This window comes from Mus musculus, chromosome 2 (genome assembly GCF_000001635.26).
Source record: "Mus musculus strain C57BL/6J chromosome 2, GRCm38.p6 C57BL/6J".
NCBI classification, from domain to species: domain Eukaryota; kingdom Metazoa; phylum Chordata; class Mammalia; order Rodentia; family Muridae; genus Mus; species Mus musculus.
The window spans coordinates 51,231,563-51,248,136 of NC_000068.7; the positions used below are offsets into that span (position 1 = coordinate 51,231,563).

General features: G+C 39.9%; 1 long non-coding RNA gene and 1 pseudogene across 1 annotated transcript in view; both read left to right on the forward strand.

Moving 5' to 3' along the window:
- Gm13500 (predicted gene 13500) lies at positions 369–1,448 on the forward strand (annotated as a pseudogene).
- An 8,820-nt stretch (positions 1,449–10,268) lies between these two features.
- The window catches only part of Gm13497 (predicted gene 13497), a 54,115-nt gene continuing 47,809 nt past the window's right edge, over positions 10,269–16,574 (forward strand). The window contains exon 1 of the long non-coding RNA NR_040636.1: positions 10,269–10,657. This is a non-coding gene — a long non-coding RNA (predicted gene 13497). The remainder of the gene's footprint in view (positions 10,658–16,574) is intronic.

Below are 16,574 nucleotides of genomic sequence, written 5' to 3' on the forward strand. Positions count from 1 at the left end.
AGACTTAAATAACATAATTATCAACACAAAATCTAGTTTTATTTGATTTGAAATCTGAAAAGAGATTATTTTTCACAGACCCATGGGATAGTCATTAAAAGTGGCCAGAGAAAAAATATGATGAATTAATAACATACTAATGATAGAGGAAACACTCTTTGATAGCTATATATTTATTAGTCCTAAAGTTAATATATAAAGTGGGAAACAAACAATTCATGCTACCTCAGAGTCAGAAAAGTCTGTCTTAGAAAAACAAAAAACAAAAAACAAATTTTCGAAGTATGAAACTAGATAAAGAGATGCTTGAAGAAATTAATACAACACTAAATTCTTAAGGTACAAAAAATAAATGATGGACTAAATTTTGTGTCGTTGTGTATCTGTGTGGTGGCAGCTGCGGCAAAGCATCTAGGACACCTGGAGCTGCTACAGCAGTGAGGAGTGCACCGTTCCCTTCACCTTTGAGTACCAAAGTCTTCCTCAAAAATGAGAAAGGACAATATATTTCTCCATTTCATGATGTTCCAATTTATGCAGACAAGGATGTGCTCCACATGGTGTTTGAGGTTCCGCGCCGGTCAAATACAAAAATGGAGATTGCTATAAAGGACCCTTTAAAGCCAATTAAGCAAGATAATTGAAAGAGGGAAAGCTCAGCTATGTTGCAAATCTGTTCCCTTATAACGGGTGTATCTGGAACTACAGTGCCATCCCCTAGACACAGGAAGACCTCGGACACAGTGACAAACACACTGGCTGTGTGGTGACAACAACCCAACTGATGTTTGTAAAATTGGAAGCAAGGTGTGTGCCAGAGTTGAGATTATCAGGGCATACTGGCTGTGATCGACGAGGGTGAGACCGACTGGAAGGTCATTGCCATTAATGTGAATGAACCAGACGCTTCCAAATAAATGATATTTCTGATGTTGAACGACTGAAACCCAGCTACTTAGAAGCTACTGTTGATTGGTTTAGAAGGTATAAGGTTCCTGATGGAAAACCAGAAAATGAGTTTGCATTCAATGTAGAGTTTAAAGACGAGGAGTTTGCAGTTGACACTATTAGAAACACTCATGATTCTTGGAAAGAATGAGTGGCTAAGAAAACAGATGGGAAAGGAATCGGTTGCACCACAATGTCGGAGAGCCCTTTAAGTGTGGTCCTGATGCTGCCAAAGCCATTATGGATTCTTTGCCACCACCATGTGAATCTGCTCACTACCGACAGACAGATGCAGATAAAATGATGAGATTCCTCTGGAACAGGAGCTGATTCGGCTACATCCTGTTCACCTGGAAGCATTGGACACAAAAGCCTAATAGCTTTTCAAAGCTCTAAGTTTCTGTAGCTCATGTAATGAAACAGATTCTGCTGTAACTGATCCAATATATTCAGAAGGTTAGCCCTCCAGACACCTCACATCTCAACCAAGACAGCTTTTACTAAATGTTAGCTCTCAAAGTCGTGGGGATATGGAAGTCATTCGGACGTAGATGTGCAAAGTGGACACCTATTGGATGTATACGTTTACTGTATTAGGAAATAAAACTATTTTACTGAAACTTATACAAAAATAAAAAATTCTTCAGCAAATCTAATAAACTAGAAACAAGTAAACTTGTTAAATTCACTTAGTGTAGGGTAAATTCATTCAGTGGTTATTTCTTTGAAAAGTCTATAACATTCATTTCTTTAATTTGGCTAATTATGAAAAAAGCAAAAATTACATGAGCAGGGGCTAAAGAAAAAGTTCTACAGCTAAGAGGCCTTCTGCTCTTGTAGAGATTCTGGGTTTAGTTCCCAGCACCTGTGACAGGAGGCTCAAAACCACCTATAACTCTAGCTATAGGGGATCTAACACCTTCTGGATACACAATAAGTAAACATACACATAAAATATTATATATATGGGTATATATCCATATATATCCAATATATATACCAAATATATATACCAAATATATATACCAAATATATATATATATATATATATATATATATATATATATATATCCAAAATACAATGGAAGAATAACTAGAAAGAATACCAAAATAAACCATTTGCAAACAAATTTGAGAAAAACTGAGATTTGGGGCACTAACATTATTCTAGACAAGCATGTGTTACCCCTGCTGTAATGGTGAACCTCTGTCTTCTGGCCAGTACCCTTAGAAAAGAAGAGGACCAGCAGAAGCAGCCATTGCTACCCAGAGGCACAGACTGGAGAGATGTAGCCACAACAACCAGCTGCTGGAAAGGGCGAAAACTACCTTCTCCCTAGAGCTTTCAGAAAAAGTCATGATCAGTCTGGCAGCACCAATTCAGACCCCTGACATCCAGAACTGCAAGAAAGTATATTTGTAGTGTACCCTCCTATAACTCTGTCTATTTGTTGAAGAGACCCAGGAATTTAACACGCAGAGAATGAAGTGTGTGTCTCTTAAGGAGACAGGTCTCTCAATTTCAAGCACACGTGCTATGGCTTGCACTTCCCTCCCTGTCTCCTACCCTCATGGTCTTGCCCTATTGAAATCTAAGTGCATGTGTAAAAGCCTGAGGCAAGAAAGAATCTATGCAAGCAATGGTGGGCAGCATTGAGAAGGTACCAGACCCTTTCTTCCCATCTAGGACTGTGCCCAACCCAGGACAAAGTTTGCTGCCTCCTATGATAAATTATAGTTCACTTTTTCTACGGAGCCTTCATCTAATGGGGTCTCAAAGTGTAGCCAGAATAATTTTGAAAGAGTCAGAGAATGACACAAAGAAAAAAGAAATATGAATGAATTCATAAGGCAGAAAGATCTTCACAACTCAGTTAACCTCCAGTTCTTGAGCTCAAGAATGGATTAAAAAATTTTCATGACACAAAGCCTCGGCACCACATCTTAACCCACGCTGTATGTGCAAACAGTGGAGTGAGTTAGAGAAAGTGATTGCCTCTGCCCGTTTTCATTTCATTGTTTGGCTGTTTGCATTACAGTACACTCAATATTTTGGTCACGGATTATTAAAAGAAACCAGGAACAGCTGTTGGTGGCTGCAAGATTATTTGTTTGAAGTACCATTCCACTTCTCTGAAAGCATACTTGTGCACACACACATACACACATACACACGAGGTGGGGGGGAGGTAAGGGAGGGAGAAGGAGAGGGAGAGGGAGATGTCATGGTTGATTGAGTAGGCAGTGAAGAAAATGTTCTATCAGAAATTCCTTGTCTCCCAGCCTCCCCTGACTCCAAGATAATTACAGAGTATTTCACCAACAAAAAATTTATTGTTTCCAGCTCCCTTCTTCCACTCCTTTTACAGTAATGGATTCTCTTACTGGAAGAGTTTTGTTGAATCTTGATTTCCAATTTGACTGCCCTCCACCGTGCTTTGGTATCTTTGTCTGCCCTTGTCAGTTGGGGCTGCCTTGCTCTGAGTGGTCAGCTAATGAGGGACACAGTGCCATGACGTAGATGGCTTCACCTATAGAATTATTCTCATGGAAGTGTTTCCCACTTCACATGAGAAACTCTAATTTTAGATTCAGGAACTTCAGGTTAACATTATCTTCTGTTTTTAGAAGCTGGGTTAAATTCTAGGTCTTTCTATTAGCTATTAAAGACTCTTAGTAATTTGGAGGTATATTTGGAAACCTACATGCCTTTCCCCTCTGTATAGCTTAGTGTAGATTAGAGGTGGGTGGGGGAGCATGGCATTAACTAAGTTACTAAACAGCTAAGTTACCAGGAAATGTTAAGCAGCCAGCATTTTCATTATGTTACCTTTGATGATATCAGGGGTGAGGGAGCCAATCCTTTAAAATATATCTTATAAAGAACTGTGACAAATGCTGAAATAAATTGGCAGACATAGAACTGGTTGAACACATGCATGACATCATGACTCCCCTTGTTTCCATCTCACTTCAATAGCTCAGAGAGATTGGCTCCGTGATCTTTCCACTCCTGAGGGAAACAGGGTAGAATCAGGAGGTAGAAGGTGAGAGACTCACTCCATGAGTGCACAACTCTGCAATAAGCAAAGAGAGAAATGACAAAGGCCACATTGGCCCCATTTATAAAAATAGTCATTGACTACTTATGTGTTCCAGGAGGTCTATCAAGTGGGTATTGGAAAAGCGAAGGAGTTAGGGATAAGCAGGCTGTGAATTCCAGCCTAACATGAGCTCAAAGGTGTTAGGGCTTTAACAATCATATAAAAAATATGATGAAAAGCAAAAGTAGGCTTTTCAAAGAAAAACAGAGATTTCACATAGTCCGTGTGACCAGGGGAAACATTTGATAGAAGTCTAGATGGCAGGTACAGTACACTGCATATAACAGGCACGCGATACTTGTCTGCTATGCCAGTACTCAGGAGCCTAAAACAGGAGGACGAGCCATGAGACAACCTGTGGCTGCTGGTGACTGAGAGGGTGGAAGCTGAAAAGTCAGGCATCTAAGCTGAAGATGTGGGGTTGCCCGTGTACTTTTTCTTCCTTCCACACCGAACTTCTCCCGTTTGCCTGGATCACTCCATAGTGCTTTGGTCTTCTGTAGATGCTTTCTTAGGACATCGCTATTGTACACACTTTGCCAGCACAGCCTCAATCCTCGCAAACAAACAAAAAAGACCCAAACAAAACAAAACAAACAAACAAACAAACCTGACACTTTCTTTTACCTGAAGCTGAACATCTGAAGGGAGTTCTTTGAGTGTGTGCTTTAGTTAGCGACATTTTGGTTGCTGGAGATCATCATATCAAGGGAATATAATTTTCTGGCATTTTTGGCTCAGCGAGAGAGGTGTAGCGCTCTATCGGTGGGATGTCCAGTTCTCTCTGCATTTTCTCTAGAAGAGCTCGGGTAATGTTCCATCCAAAATGGTTGCTATTTACAGGTAAGATCAAACCAGCAGGTGCCCTGGAGAAATAAAATAGAATTTCAGAAAAAGCATTTGATGATGACATGGAGCAACTGTGGATTGTGATTTCAAGAGAGTAAGAATGGGCGATGTGGTTTCCTTGAATCATTCCAGTCACGTATCTCTCCCACCCCGCTCTGCTGCCTCTGCAACCCTGAGCTGTAAGATGTCCCAAGACAGACAACGTTTCACACAAATCCTCTTGTGCATTGCAACTCTTTTTTTTTGGGGGGGGGCAGGGGGACTATCACTGGGACAAAAGGGCAGGAACAACAAAAATGTATACGTTAGTTGAATCTTTGTTTACGTAACCACTTGGTAAAGCAAAGGTTATGTGACGTTGATAAGTGTTGTGCAATCAAAAGAAGAAGTAGATTTCCCTGGAATACTTGTTACCTACAGAGTCCAGTCAAATGGGCTTAGGATAAGGCAGCTTTCCTGAACAACGGTAAGATTTGTCATTGTGACATTAGTGGAGAGATGCACTCCTGGAGAGAAGCTTCCTCTATCTAGAGAAGAGGGATCAGCTCTCAGCTCCGTTTCCTTGAGGCAAAGTGGCATGTGTTTGTTTGCTTTTCAAAAGGTTGAAAGTCCACCAACCAAAGAGTACACATGGAGGGACCCATAGTTCCAGCTGTATATGTAGCAAAGGATGGCCTTGTCGGGCATCAATGACAGGGGAGGCCCTTAGTCCTGTGAAGACTTGATGCCCCAGCATAAGGGAATGCTAGGGTGGAGAGGTGGGAGTGGGTGGGTGGGTGGGTCATAGAAGCAGGGAGAAGGAGGATGGGATAGGAGGTTTGCAGAGGGGAAACCTGGAAAGGGGATAGCATTTGGAATGTAAATAAATCAAATAACCAATAAAAAATAAAGAAAAAAAAAGTCATTCAGAACTATACGTTTGGCCTCTCACTGGGATCCAAGTTCATAATCTGTTACCCCAGGTCTAAAACTGAACATTCTGAAACTGCAAATCCTTTTGTTAAGTTTGTCTCTAAAGCTCACTGGGTAATAGGGCCTGCTATAATCAGAAGTAGGGCGGCCCACAGGCTGAGTCTGCTAAGAAAGAATGTTCGCTTGGCTGCAGTAATCACTGCTATGTGATCGCTGCCGTGGTCCGACACACGTACAGTACTCAGATCAGATGCTATATTTCCCTCGCAACTTTGAAAATAGTTTGGACTTTTGCCCGTGTTTTGGATAAGGGACTGTGGATCTAGGCCACAGAAAGAGAACGTTGATCAAATGGAGGTGGATCCCACCCATCCCAGATCCCTTCACTGTGGGAAAGTGGGGATGAACTGGCTTACAAATAACTCACTTCTCTTTGGGACAGTTTGTTTCACTCAGGGCTGAGGAAATCGTGGTTTCAGGAAGAGACGGGCCCATGTGAATTTCAGATTCTGAAATCTCTAGCTGCTCTGTTCATTCATCCGAAATGTCCACTGATGCAGACAACAACCACAACCAGCCATCCACTCCTTCAATAAATATTCATTGTGTACTTGCTATGCTAACATTAAGCTGTAAGTCTAGAGATGTGGATTCGAGCTGATTGCATGCACTTTAGAAAAGCATTAGGCATCTCTGAATCTCTCTCTTTATATATATATGTATATATATATGTATATATATGTATATATATATACACACACACACATATATATATTAACAATCTAATGGTATACTAAAATTTATACTTGTGCATTATAAAGAGCTTCTGGGCTAATTTTTTATACATACAAAAATTACCATATACAGCATAATGTGGTATGGGCATCCCAGGATGGCTAAGACACACGACCTATTTTACAGGAGCAAGAGGATGGAGAAGTAACACAGACACACACCAGACGATGCTGCGTTTTTAATCACTGATGTGCAGCATCGTGAAACATTTGGAAGAGAAACTACTCTGAATCCTTATTAAAGAAAATACGGAAGGGGGAGGGGGAGGGGGAAGGGGAGGGGGAGGGAGGTGTCTGGAAGGGACTTCATCTGAAACAGCTGCCCTGCTAAATCCCCGTTTCAAATCGCCTGTTAGCTGATCTGACTTAAGACTTTTTTTTTTTAATCAAGAAACAAAATCTGTGGGGTTTGCCAGTTCAATTCATTTGCACATTCCACCCGGCTACATATGGCAGGGCTGAAATGATCAAGTTTCCTTCAGAGCATTATCATAAATCACAGAGATTCCAATGTGTCCTTCGCAGCTTTAAGTTTTCAGAACCATCATGACTAATGAAATATTTATTCAAAGACCTTATAGCCACTTGCACTGAGTCACGTTCCTTATAAGAGACTTTGACGGAGAGCCCATCAGGAAAGCAGCTGGAGACCCGGCGCTGGCCCCACCCCCACCGTCTACTTTTGGCCTTCACATCTGCCACCTTCAGGTTACCAAATGGCACCCTCGTAAACTCTGAGCACCGGCTTTTGCTCAACTTAACAGCTTTCAATTGGAAACACATCAAACTCTGCAGATTCTTCATAGGAGGAAAAAAAAAAAAGGAAAAAAAAAAAAAAGAAAGAGGCTTCCTTGAGGTTTTATTGCTTCGTGAAATTTATTAGGTTACAAATCAAGTTAATTTTTAGAGTACCTAGTAATTTTCCTGGATGAGCTCTAAGTTTTTACTGATGATAAAGCTGAACAGGCAGGATCAGGGTGCTTGCTTGTAGGCTGTGCATTGGCCAAGTGTTCGCAGAAGGTGTGGATGAAGCCATTTGCTGCAAATGGTGAGGGGCTGGGCTTATGTCTAAAGCTGCCCTGGCCTGATAAAATGTAGGGATGATGAGGTAGAACGTTGCCCATAACAAACGTGCTGTGTTGCATGGCTGTTCCTTCAGAAGCAAAGTCCATTTCAGCAAGGGTGCACCTATAGACTGAACCTTATGTAAACAATGCTTTTAAAAGTGTACATATACCCATGGTACATTTCATCTAATTAAAACTTTAAAAAAATTGTTGACTGATGCTACTTTTAATCCCTCCATTACAGATTGGGGAAACTGAGGCTCAACGAAAGTAAGCAACTTGCTCAAGTGATGGATTACAGTTGAAAAACAGAGTTAGCTTAGCAATGTGATATATAATTATAATGAAATATTTATTCAAAGACCTTATAGCCACTTGCACAGAGTCATGTTCCTTATAAGAGACTTTGACGGAGAGCCCATCAGGAAAGCAGCTGGAGCCCCCGTGCTGGCCCCACCTTCCACTTTTCCCTTATATAATGTAATTTTCCTTATATAATGTAATTTTTCCTTATATAATGTAAATGTGTTGGAGCTAGTTGTTTTGGGTGATCTCTTGCTAAATTTCTCATGTATTGCCTTCTGTGGGAAAGTCTTCTCCACAGATATAATGCCTTTTCTGTATTCGCAGAGTTTGTACTACCTTCCCCTCTAACATTGTAGTATGAGCTAAAGGTAGGAAAACTAGCCTGGATTTCCGTTTTTGTTCTCGATGATGTCACAGTTCCTACTATAAACCATACAATCTCAACATGTGATTCTTTCTTTCTTAGTAGGTTGAGAGTTTTCACTGTTCCACTTATAGGTAGCATTCACATGGCCCTTATTGCTCTGCTTGGAGTTTTGGAGGTCAGTATGAAATGAGATTCACTTGAACTCAACATTGCAACATGTGGTCTGAAAGCCAAGACAGCTAATTGAAGAGTAGCGAGTAGACAGCATGCTACATGGAGACCCTGAAAGAGGAATCACATTCCTTGGCAGGACAGAGCAGGGTAAAGTCAGCTTTCTTCACACTCCTCCAAGCAGACTACAAGTTAAAACTCAGATGGCTTGTTCTGTCATTTTATGCTTACTGTTCTTAGGACTTGGATGCCTGCAGACAACCAAAACCATAGAAGATAAAACCACAGACAAGACAGAGCCACAGTGCACAGTCAGTCTGTGCAATCAGTTGGTCCAACAGACTGAGCCTGGAGCAATAGCACCAATTCTGGGTTCAGGTTAAAGACACTTGAAACTTTCGATGGTGTCATTTTGGAACACTGGAGAAGATGTTCATAAAAGGATGTGGGTCCAGCCTTCTTAACAAAGAGAGACCACTTAGAAGAGAACCTACCTGCCCAATACAATGCTCTACTGAAGCTATCTTGTGCCTTCTGGACCAGTTGATATTGACATGCATGAAAAGCATCGTAAGGTCCACAACAAATCTTCCAGGGCTACTTGTGCAATCATTAGACAAATCAGTGTCACCTGGAGTCCAGAAGTTTGGCCGGGCTTTATCTGTCAGCAGTAGATTATGGAAACCCCTGTGCTGAAACTTAATAGTTGTGGTATGTAGAGGAGATGTTTAATTCTGTCTACTGTATCTCTCCTTTGAGATGAGGAGACATGAATTATCCACAAACAAAAGTACCTTTGTGGAGGAACTTCTCTTGGCTTGAATCTACTTGTGAACTGGCTATGCAGTTTCCGAATGGCTGACCGGTAAGGTCAGTCCTGAAGAGAAACCCCAATTTAGGGTGGTTTACAGGAATAGAACAGATAGAATGCATATAGATTACAAAGGAGACCTATTAGATTTGCTTCCATGATGTGGGCTGAGGAGGCTAACAATGGCTATCTGCATGCCAGAGACACTGAGAATCTGATAGCTGCTCAGCCCAGGAGGATAAATGCCTCACAAACTGCAATCTAGAACGAGGAACTGGAGGATTCCTTCATAACTATTAATCCACATTGGAAGGTTTGGGAAGCTGGGTCCAGCTAAAGAGTTGAAAGAATAATGGCTGCATCTGAATAGATGCACTAGCTAGCAAAGTATGAAGGCAGAAAACCGAAAGCAACAAATTTCTCCACAGACCTCTTTCTCTTGGAGATGCTGCTACAAGGAGCCCCTACTTTGAGAGAGGGTCTCTGATGAAGGGTCTATCTCATTTGTTTAATCCTTACAGGAAATATGTGGGTTGAATCTATAGCCAATGTATTGCCTAACAAAACTGTCATAGACTTATAAATACAGCTCCAAAGCAGGTAAGCAAAGTATTTGTCTTACACCTAATTGATATGCAAATTATAAACTAAAGCTTGGGGCAGCCAAGTTACTGGAGGAATAGACAGCTTCAATGGGGATTGCGCTGCTGCTTTCTTTTCAGTAGCTGTGACTGAAGGATATAGCTACATTCTCATCAATATGCAGGAGCAGTAGAGAAGGATGTGACTTTACAAGTTGGCTGTTACCTTGGGTCAAAATCTGTTTGAATGTATGCATATAGTTGACGTGAGTTGACTGTCAGGAGCCCACACGGGCCCATCTGCTTCCCTTAAAATCTTTCCCAGCTATTCATTTTTTGCACCAACATCATTTCTTGAAGATACTCTGCATAATTGGTGATTTCTGATTGCCTCACTGAAAGTCTCGTCTTGATCCTGGCGATAATCACTGCCTGATGAGAACATTTCACTCTCCAGCATGTGTAGTCATAATTATTTTAGATTCCTATGTAAAGTTAATCAACCCTGAAGGGGGACTCCCTGCCTGTCGCTGTAGAGGTAACAGCTAACGTCTCTGCTATTTGATTTCATTTGATCTCTGTTGAAGGAGAAATCATCTTCTGTTTACAAAACTAGCCTACAAAATTGGACCTATTACATAAGGAGAATCTGCATCTCTGGCAGATGTCTACACCTGGTTATTAATGTGTGCTGAGTAGCATCCTCGTGGAAGAACAGTTCCTCTGATTGAAAGAAGTCTGCCCCAGGTAATGCACTTCATTCTTTATAAACTGGACAGGAAAGGGAAGCTAAAGGAGGACGTTTTGGCACCAGCTGCCTTGTCTCAGTGCCTCACTGTGTTCTTTAAATGTTTCTCACCTGTCATGACTGCTACCAAGTAATGTTGGAATGAAAATCTGTGACATTTCCTCCAATAAGTGATTTTGAAACCAATATAAATATAATCCAACGATATTTCTAGTCACAAGTACTTGCTGCTATGGCAACTTAGAAGAAATTCCTCTTTCAAATATTTGGATATGGTGCTAGGGTTGTGGGAATTGACCAACTTTCACAAATTCTCTAATTTAAGTGGGTCAATTTTTGCATACTTATAAAATTATTTCTGTTTATTGTAATCCTTGCCATCTAGCTTTAGAAGGGAAATCTTAGGAGATAATGAAACAAGTAGGTCATCACCAAAGAAGTTTCTTTGTACAGTGGATAGTAGTTAACATGGAAACTCACTAGTCGGAGCACAGAGATTAAGTGTCAACTGAGTGTTCAGCCACAAAGGGAGCAAATATGTATAAGCCATAAATGAGATGGAGTATATATATATACATATGTATATGTACACACATATGTAATACATATATATTATATATATCTATGCAGAGTATCTGCAAGAAATGTATATACACATACTATATTTACATATAACATATACATTTATATATAATATTAATGTGTTATATATTAATATATCATTATATTAATATTTATATTGTTGATATAATATATTGCTAATATAAATATATAATATATTTATATCTGGTATTTTATATATTCTATATATGTATGCAAATATATATTATAGACATACATATATACATATATTAACATAAATATCTATGTATGTTTGATAAATAAAACATATACATACCTATATGTATATATGTTTCTATTCCTGCACAGACATCATGATCAAGAAGCAAGTTAGGGAGGAAAGGATTTATTCAGCTTACACTTCTACATTGCTGTTCATAATCAAAGGAAATCGGGACTGGAACTCAAGCAGGTCAGGAAGTAGAAGCTGATGCAGAGGCCATTGAGGGATGTTACTTACTTGGGATGTTGCTCCCCTTGCCTTTTCAGCTTGTTTTCTTATAGAATTCAAGACTACCAGCCCAGGGATGGCACCACCCACAATGGGCCCTCCTCCCTTGATCACTATTTGAGAAAATTCCTTACAGCTGGATCTCATGGAGGCATTTCCTTAACTCTCTGTGATAACTCCAGCTTATGTCAAGTTGACACAAAACCATCCAGTACAGTATATGATAGATAGATAGATAGATAGATAGATAGATAGATAGATAGATAGATAGATAGATATTCTGCAGATATCTGCATAGGTGGTGATTTTTGATTGCCTCAATGAAATTCTCTTCTTGATAATGGTGATAATTGCTGCTTATATAAAAATTTATATGCATTTATTCTCTCCCCACCCAAGCTCAAGGACCTTGGATTAGAGGAGTTGTTAAAAGATTGTAAGCGCCAGAGTTTGGGAAAGATTGGAATGAAACATCACTACATGATAGTCAATTGCACTCATCAACTGTGCTTGCCTGTACATGACCTGAACAAGATCAAGCTGGTCAGCATTCCAGCATAGATAGGGAAAGGTTCATGAGCTCCCACACTTATAGCTAAGAGCAGTTGATGGCTTCTGGGGGAGGGGAAGGTCTATTTTCTTAAGGTGTGTGGCCCCTGGTAGGCTGACCATACTCCACTGGATGGCTCCCACAGCTATGAGTACATGGGTAATGCAATTTGGGATTGGTGAGTTATGTAAAAGAGAGAACATGAAGTTGGAGGATAGGAGTAAGAAGGTGTGGGAGGCAGTGAATATGATCCAAATGCACTGCATGAAATTCTCAAAGAATTAATGAAAATATATGTGTATTTAAAAAAAAACAAGTAGGTTATGACTTTGGGAAGTAAAACATGAAAAATTTAAAAGTATTCCACATGTGCTGTGATAGTGATCCAGAGAGTCCAGCTTTCTGTTCAACTCTACATCTGAATGATGCCTGATATCTATCTACTGACAAATTATATATTAAGTGGTTCTAGGCAGTTCTAATTATAAAGGAGATTAAGTGTTGACCCAGTAGAGTCTTTTCCTTTTTCCTTGTTACTTTCAGAAAACACAGAAAATGAGGACAGGTACAGATCAAGGGGAACACTTCAGTCTGTCACATCTGAGTAGCAGCCTCCATTGTAGGGTTGTCTATTTCAGTTTGAAAGGATACTATAGAGAGACATGTAGATGTAGAATGTTGTTGTTGTCCCAATATGGATTCTGGTGAGGAGCGCTTTGTGAGAATGCCCTGTGGGAAGTAGATGAGCAGATTCTGGTCAGATGGAAGAGTAAAGAAAAGATGAAGTCCCCAGCATGAAAATTTCCACAGTAAGCTCCTACATGCTATCTTCAGCCATCTTTTATTCTTTCAACCTGATAATAAACCCAAGATAGATATTACATTTTGTCTTGATATTAAAAAATAGAAAAACTTTATGTGAATTATACATAATGTCATTATAAAAGACATGAACATTAAGAGGAATTGCTCCACAGATAGAACTGGATCGATTTTTCCTCCAGAGTTCAGACAATGTCATTCATTATCCATGAACTGTCACTCTCTTAGAATTAAAATTAGATTTAGTTGAAACAGAGCTGAAAAGGACTGTGAATATTCCATTTTTAACATTCCTTAGCAGATCTCTGTCTCTAAGAACACTTGCCCTATTAGGACATTTGTATGCCCACCGTGCTCATTGGTAACTAGAGAAAATTTAAGGACAAACGAAAAAAGAATAATGTTCACATGTGGGCTAGAAATCAGAAGCTTCTAGGTTTAGCTACATTCTGCTTCTTTTGTATTTCTATGTACAACTCTTAGGTTAGCCTCATGACATGAATCATTTGATGACTTATGGCATCACCTTTTCCGATTCCTTCTTTTAGACATGAATAGCAGCTGAGAGATGGCAAAAAGCTTGTTCAGGTGCATATTCACTTTTGAAAAAGTTCTTGGACCTGAAGCTCAGTTTCTGGAACATTCTTTTCTTACTCATTAAATAAAGTTGTATTGACAGCTCCTAGACTATAGTATTCTGCTATGTTGTCTTCAACATAGACATTAAGCACTGAAAAACCCTGGGTGGATACCTATGATGTCATTGATATGTAGGAATGTGGGGTGCAAATTGAAGACTCCATTTGTACTCCATTATGGAGTAGACAGTGTCTAACAGTTTCTTCCTAAACATATATGTTGTGGTTTGACTAAGTTTGACACCCCCCACCCATAGACTCACGTGTTTCAATGCTTGGCCCAGAGGGAGTGACACTATTAGGAGATATGTCCTTGTTAGAATAGGTGTGGCCTTGTCAGAGGAAGTGTGTTACTGTGGGGATAGGCTTCGAGGTCCTATAGTTGATCTCTGCCCAGGATGAAGTCTTTTCCTGACTGCCTTCAAATCAAGATGTAGAATTAACTCTTGGCTCCTTCTACAGCACTATGTCTGCCTAGACACCGTCATGTTTCCTGACATGATGATAATGGACTGAACCTCTGAACTTATAAGCCAGCCCCAATTAAATGGCCCTTATAAGAGCTGCCTTGGTCATAGTGTCTCTTCTCAGCAATGGAAACCCTAACTAAGACAATGTGTTAGTGATCAAGTCATTAAAATGGAATCACCATTCCCTAGGAACATACATAGAAGAAATCCATGAAAATTCTGTTTCGAATCTGCTGTGGTGGTGCATGATAATCCAGGCACTTAGAGGAATCTGCAGTAGAATAACAAAATACCAAGATCTGGGAAATATCTCAGTGGTAGTCAGAGTGCTTGTTTAGCATCCTATGGCCCAGCCCTGACAAAACTAATTATGTTTGTGTTTATGAAAATAGGTGATTTTGCTTTAAGAAGCAAAACAGAACTGGGCAGTTGGTACTGGGTATATGATTTACATCATGGTTATAAAACAATAGACCAAGGATGAGAAAACAAAGTTGTTTCAAACCTCTTAGGACAGAGCTTAAGATTAGAATGTATAGAACACTATGGTACAATGAATTGAATTCCCATAGGTCCATTCTACATTTTTTTTTCATAATAAGATCTTAATTTTCAATTGGGTGCCTGGCCTCTCAGATTACAGGCTTTTCCCACCTTTGTTTTGAACATTTTGACCACATGAGCATCTTGTCCCTAAGCTTTGCAGGGCTCCTCAGCTTCACGCCTCTTGGCATTGGTCTTCAGTCAAGGGGCTACCATGTGCACGTTGACATATTGAGCAACAGCCCTGGCCTCTGCTCTAGAGCTCCACTATCCCACACTTCATCGCAAGGAATTGTTCCCAAGGGAAATATTTGGAGATACTGACAAATATTGATGAGGCAAGAATGCCCCCCCCCCATTGCGATTCACTTAGTTAAAGAGATGTCACGGAAGCAAACTGTTCTGCTTCAAACTAGTATGCTCTGCGTTTCTACTGTGATGACTAAAACTTCAACAGTTAGTTGCCTTGTACTATCAGGAGAAAGTACATTATTAATGATGGTCAGAAAACAAAACCAAAGGAAAGAGAGGGTCCCTGTGGTCAGAAAAGCCTCCACATAGCCATGGGTCTACACACCTCTAGATGTTCTACATAAGAACAGTGTATGGAAGAATTCTAGCTCCTTCACTGTTATTTGGGATACTCTAAGGACACTTCTAATCTTTACCCTCAATCTTTTCTGGTTTTCTATAATGCTGTCATCTAACGAAAGACATTCCTGCTATCTTGACAACTTGGGAATCTACACTTCAAACTTCCTTTATAGAATCAGCCAGAATGCTTTCATGATTCCACATGCCCAGGCTATACAGCAGACTTTTTTGAGGGGCTTTGGGAATTAGGTACAGGACTCAGTATTTTGCGAGTCATTTTAGGGAATTCTAAATGTTCTCCTTCCAATTCTTCTTTCAAGTAAATCTTCCTTGTTATTTAGCAAGCGTTATGTTTCAGCTTCTGGGGATAGTCATCTTTGTGGTGCAAATGTTGATTAATACCGTTTAGATCAGTCAGTAGAACTTGACTAGCAACATATTTTGATATCTCAAATTACTGAAAATGATTGAGCTCACTAAAAGGAAATTCCATTTCTAATTAATCTTCAATATACATGTTTGTGTGTGCATGCACACACACACACATTCACACACTCATGCACATACACACACCACATGTAATTAAAAAAGGCATAACCTTGAGAAAGGAGACTTACTTTGCTGGTTAAAAGACCAGTACACTAAGTGTGAAGTGGCATGAAGCCCTAGACAGTATGAAATGGCACCAGGTTCAATTTGCTTTATTTGTTTGTGTACTTAATTTCTCCTAGAAGCACAAGGACAGCCACTTTGAGCAACAGCCATAGTGCAGTTATGAGCTAGATTTTAAAACATGGTTAACTCCATCTTTCCCAGAGAGTGATATTCTCCACCCAATGAGAGAGCCAGGGCACAGAACAATTTGCATTCTTCCCAATTTTCTTTTTCTATTCTGGTCCATTAATAAACCGTGTACAGTGTCTGTTGGTTAAAAAGCTCATAACTCAGTCACAATATGTGAGCAATCTGATAGATACAGTGAACTGCTATCACAGAAAATGTTCTTTAATAATAGTATTCTTTCTAACACTGCAAAAGGTGAAAGGAAGAATGAAGAGGAAAAATTGGAACAAAATTATGTGTGGCTATATGGCCTGCCAGGTAACTCACTAGCATTAGCTCTGGGAAGGAATGTATATGTGTTCATGCGAATTTTCAGCAGGGTAGAAGTGAAGGGAACCTGAGAGAGCCATAGGCAAAGACCTCAAAGCCAAGGCTCAGCCTGAT